The sequence below is a fragment of the Gossypium hirsutum genome, chromosome A11 (genome assembly GCF_007990345.1).
Source record: "Gossypium hirsutum isolate 1008001.06 chromosome A11, Gossypium_hirsutum_v2.1, whole genome shotgun sequence".
Classification (NCBI taxonomy): Eukaryota; Viridiplantae; Streptophyta; class Magnoliopsida; order Malvales; family Malvaceae; genus Gossypium; species Gossypium hirsutum.
In genome coordinates, this window is record NC_053434.1 from 38489365 (window position 1) to 38495394 (window position 6030).

Here is a 6030-nt window from a genome sequence, read left to right on the forward strand (position 1 = left end):
AATTTCGGGTTGATGCTGAGGGTTGTTTGAGATTCAGAGGCTGAATATGTGTTCCGAGAAATTCAGAGTTGATTTAGATGATTTGAAATTAAGCTCATAGTAGTTGGTTATTTGTTGATCTAGGTAGTACTAAAATGTATAATGATCTTAAACAACTTTATTGGTGGCATGGTATGAAACGAGATATCTTGGAATTTGTTTCAAAATACTTAATTTGTCAGCAAGTTAAAGTTGAGCAACAGGTTCCATCTGGGTTACTTCAGCAGATTATGATTCCCGAGTGGAAATGGGACAGAATCACGATGGATTTTGTATTGGGTTTGCCTCTGTCATCGAGTAAGAAAGATGCAATCTGGGCTGTTGTTGATAGATTGACTAAATTGGCTCATTTCATTTCGGTTCGCACAGATTATTCACTTGTTAAGCTTGCTAAGTTGTACATTTCCCAGATTGTGAGATTGTATAGAGTACCTATTTCTATTGTTTCTAGTAGAGATCTGAGGTTTACATCGCGGTTTTGGAAGAAACAACAAGATGCATTAGTTACGAAGCTACACTTTAGTACTGCTTTCCATCTGCAGACAGATGGTCAATCCGAGCAGATTATTCAGATAATCGAGGATATGTAGTGATGTTGTATTCTTCAGTTCGAAGGTACATGGGAACGATACCTGCCATTGATTGAATTTGCATATAATAATAGCTTTCAATCAAGTATAAAAGTGACACATTATGAGGATTTTTACGGTCGCAAATGTCAAACACCTTTATTTGGACTGAGCTCAATGAGAATAAGATAGATGGGGTCGATTTGATCAAAGAGACTGAACAGAAAGTAAAAGTGATACGTGAAAGTCTAAACACAACGTCAGATCGTTAGAAATCGTGCGCAGACATGAAACGGAAAGATATTGAGTTTCAGATCGGGAATAAAGTGTTTTTAAAAGTATCTCCATGGAAGAAAATACTCTGATTCAGTCGTAAAGGCAAATTAAGTCCGAGATTTATTGGGTCGTATGAGATTATTGAGCGTATCAGGCCGGTTTCTTATAGATCATTGTTACCACCTGAATTAGAAAAGATTCACAATGTATTTCACGTATCGATGTTTAGACGATATCGATACAACCCATTGCATGTGATTTCCCCGTCTGAGATTGAGATTCGATCCGATATGACATATGAGGAAGAACTGATCTGGATTTTAGATCACGAGGTTAAAGAATTAAGAAATACAAAAATCTCTTTAGTGAAAGTCATATGGCACCGACACGAGATTGAAGAACCTACGTGGGAGCTCGAGGATGCTATGACAGAACGTTACCCAAACCTATTCGCTGGTAAGATTTTTGGGGATGAAAATCCCTAAGAGGGGAGAGTTGTAACAACCCGGTTTAGACCCTATTTAGAATAGTGGTTTGGTGACCACAAATCTGAGTCAGAAAAATATTTTAATATTATTTTTGGTGTCTACATCATGTTAATTTATATGTGTGAAATTTTCGTGATTTAATTTTATCGTTTGAGTGTTCGGTTTAATAAAAGGACTTAATCGCGTAAAATGTAAAATTGGCTAGCTATTTGTTAAAGTGTTAAGTTGCTATGTCCTTTATAGTGTGGGGTCTTTATGTTGATAATTAACCATTGGAAATATGCATAGACGATAATGGGCTTATATTAATAGGCTTTATCATTATATTAATAAGGTTAAATTTGTAAATGTTTAATATTATGTAATAATAAAAATAAACAAATCAAATGGCCATGGATTTTCATTCATCTTTGACCGAAAGTGCAAAGGAAAAAGAAATAAAAGAGAAAGTTAGGTTCGACCCTTGTGTTCTTAAATTTAGGTATGTGTTTAGCTCGATTTTTGATAATTTTTTACGTTTTTAAGATCGTTGCTTCGAATACTAGCTAGCCCATGCTTGAATTTTTGAATTTGATGATGTATTCATGAATTGGCATTGATGATAGCTTGTGGTTTTTGTTGTTTGATGACGGAAAATAAAAATATGTTGTTAGATTAATATGCTTAATTAAGTGATTTTTGGTAAAAATGTCTATTTAGGATTAAATTATAAAATTTGTAAATTGAGGGGTTAAAATGTGAAATAAATGAAAGAAATAGGCTGCTATGAACCTTAGTAAAATTTGGCTATACTAGAGTATAATGAAATTATATGTATTTTGTGTTTTGTGAAATACAAACTAAATGGTGAAAAATGTGAAATGTCAGGGGTTAAAGTGCAAATTGCCCTTTTATGTGTTTTTGGGTGAATTTGAGTACATATGTGATTAAATAAGTCTAATTTGTACTAATTTAGATTAAGAAAAGAGGAAAACAAATTTGGATCGGGGGAAATCAAAAGTTGTTGAATAGTCGCTCTAGTTCGTTCATCTCTATCCGAGGTAAGTTCATAAGTAAATAAATGTCGTTAAATTCGAATGTATATATTTTATAAGTGCCGAATTGAATTTTTACAAATGTATGTGTATATGCCGGATTGAATTAAGCATGGGAGCATTACATACGAGCTTGAATTTATCGAATTACTATGTCCAAAAGCCCCGTACAAACCTTAGGAATAGTTAGGATACATTTGTCATGACATAAGATTACGATATGTGATTTTGTGTAAGACTACGTCTGGGACATTGGCATCGATTAGAGATTTATGTGGAGGATCATGTCTGGGACATTGGCATCGTATATGATTTCGTGTAAGCCCCTGTCTGGGACAGTGGCATCGATAGTTGATTACATGTAAGACCTCGTCTGGGACGTAGGCATTGTACGAGTTTTTTGAGCTATCTGAGTATCCTTATTGATTCTGAATGGTTCAACGGGCAATGTTAAGTTAAGATCGAATGTGAAATCGAGTGAAATGGTTCAGGTACGTGCGAAGTTATGTTCATGAAATTAAGGTAAGTTTAGTAATTGAAATGATTATACAAATTATGCATGTTATAGAAGGTGATTTATATGTACATGTGATTGTTTAAATTTGGCCAAGTGATATTATAATGTTAATATTCATTTGTTGATATATTTTCTTATGACTTACTAAGCTATTTAAGCTTACTATGTGTGCGTGTTAATTTTTTTATTGATTTTGGAAAGCTAGTTACAAGCTCGGGGATCGTCAAGGAAGTTCGCCAAACTATCGATCATTATTTTGGTATTTTATAAGTTTGAAACTTTGAACATATGGCATGTATAGGCTTGTTATATTATGTTTGATTTTGAGTTGTATATATTAGGCCATGTGAAAATGGCTTAATCATTATGCTTAAGTTTGGTTTTATATGTTCATGGTTAATATGTTTGATGTGTTTGGTTTTGGTGATTCGTTAATGAGTAATGCAATGCATGATGCATATTAGGCCATAAAATTAGCTTAATTTAGGAGGTGTGTTTTTCTTTGATGTGTTTGGCATGAAATTAAGGTAAGTTTAGTACCTGAAATGATTATACAAATTATGCATGTTATAAAAGGTGATTTATATGTACATGTGATTGTTTAAATTCGGCCAAGTGATATTATAATGTTAATATTCATTTGTAGATATATTTTCTTATGACTTACTAAGCTATTTAAGCTTACTATGTGTGCGTGTTAATTTTTTTATTGATTTTGGAAAGCTAGTTACGAGCTCGGGGATCGTCAAGGAAGTTCGCCACACTATCGATCATTATTTTGGTACTTTATAAGTTTGAAACTTTGAACATATGGCATGTATAGGCTTGTTATATTATGTTTGATTTTGAGTTGTATATATTAGGCCATGTGAAAATGGCTTAATCATTATGCTTAAGTTTGGTTTTATATGTTCATGGTTAATATGTTTGATGTGTTTGGTTTTGGTGATTCGGTAATGAGTAATGCAATGCATGATGCATATTAGGCCATAAAATTAGCTTAATTTAGGAGGTGTGTTTTTCTTTGTTGTGTTTGGCATGAAATTAAGGTAAGTTTAGTACCTGAAATGATTATACAAATTATGCATGTTATAAAAGGTGATTTATATGTACATGTGATTGTTTAAATTCGGCCAAGTGATATTATAATGTTAATATTCTTTTGTTGATATATTTTCTTATGACTTAATAAGCTATTTAAGCTTACTGTGTGTGCGTTTTAATTTTTTTATTGATTTTGGAAAGCTAGTTACGAGCTCGGGGATCGTCAAGGAAGTTCGCCACACTATCGATCATTATTTTAGTATTTTATAAGTTTGAAACTTTGAACATATGGCATGTATAGGCTTGTTATATTATGTTTGATTTTGAGTTGTATATATTAGGCCATGTGAAAATGGCTTAATCATTATGCTTAAGTTTGGTTTTATATGTTCATGGTTAATATGGTTGATGTGTTTGGTTTTGGTGATTCGGTAATGAGTAATGCAATGCATGATGCATATTAGGCCATAAAATTAGCTTAATTTAGGAGGTGTGTTTTTCTTTGATGTGTTTGGCATGAAATTAAGGTAAGTTTATTACCTGAAATGATTATACAAATTATGCATGTTATAAAAGGTGATTTATATGTACATGTGATTGTTTAAATTCGGCCAAGTGATAATATAATGTTAATATTCATTTGTTGATATATTTTCTTATGACTTACTAAGCTATTTAAGCTTACTATGTGTGCGTGTTAATTTTTTTATTGATTTTGGAAAGCTAGTTACGAGCTCGGGGATCGTCAAGGAAGTTCGCCACACTATCGATCATTATTTTGGTATTTTATAAGTTTGAAACTTTGAACATATGGCATGTATAGGCTTGTTATATTATGTTTGATTTTGAGTTGTATATATTAGGCCATGTGAAAATGGCTTAATCATTATGCTTAAGTTTGGTTTTATATGTTCATGGTTAATATGTTTGATGTGTTTGGTTTTGGTGATTCGTTATTGAGTAATGCAATGCATGATGCATATTAGGCCATAAAATTAGCTTAATTTAGGAGGTGTGTTTTTCTTTGATGTGTTTGGCATGAAATTAAGGTAAGTTTAGTACCTGAAATGATTATACAAATTATGCATGTTATAAAAGGTGATTTATATATACATGTGATTGTTTAAATTCGGCGAAGTGATATTATAATGTTAATATTCATTTGTTGATATATTTTCTTATGACTTACTAAGCTATTTAAGCTTACTGTGTGTGCGTGTTAATTTTTTTATTGATTTTGGAAAGCTAGTTACGAGCTCGGGGATCGTCAAGGAAGTTCGCCACACTATCGATCATTATTTTGGTATTTTATAAGTTTGAAACTTTGAACATATGGCATGTATAGGCTTGTTATATTATGTTTGATTTTGAGTTGTATATATTAGGCCATGTGAAAATGGCTTGATCATTATGCTTAAGTTTGGTTTTATATGTTCATGGTTAATATGTTTGATGTGTTTGGTTTTGGTGATTTGGTAATGAGTAATGCAATGCATGATGCATATTAGGCCATAAAATTAGCTTAATTTAGGAGGTGTGTTTTTCTTTGATGTGTTTGGCATGGAATTAAGGTAAGTTTAGTACTTGAAATGATTATACAAATTATGCATTTTTGAAGGTAGAGAAGAGGCGAGAGAAGCCTTTTTCGATATGATGGATGAGTGGTTCAGGGAATACTTGAGAAATTATCCTGAAATACCACCTCCACCTCCACCTCCACCTGCTAACCGACCTAATGAAGTACCAGGGGTTGTGGAACCGGCGAGATTTGGTAAGACCCCAGTAGATAAACTTAGGAAATAAAGGGCTGAAGAGTTTAGGGCTAAGCTCGAGGATGATGCGGAACGAGCTGAATTCTAGCTCAAAAACACTGTGTGAGTTTTGGATGAATTGTCATGTATGCCCGAGGAATGCTTGAAGTGTGTTGTATCTCTTCTGAAAGATACTGCATACCACTGATGGAAGACGGTATCCTCAGTGGTACGAAAAGAAGACATTACATGGGATTTCTTCCAAGCTGAGTTTAAAAAGAAATACATTAGTCAAAGGTTTTTAGACTCGAA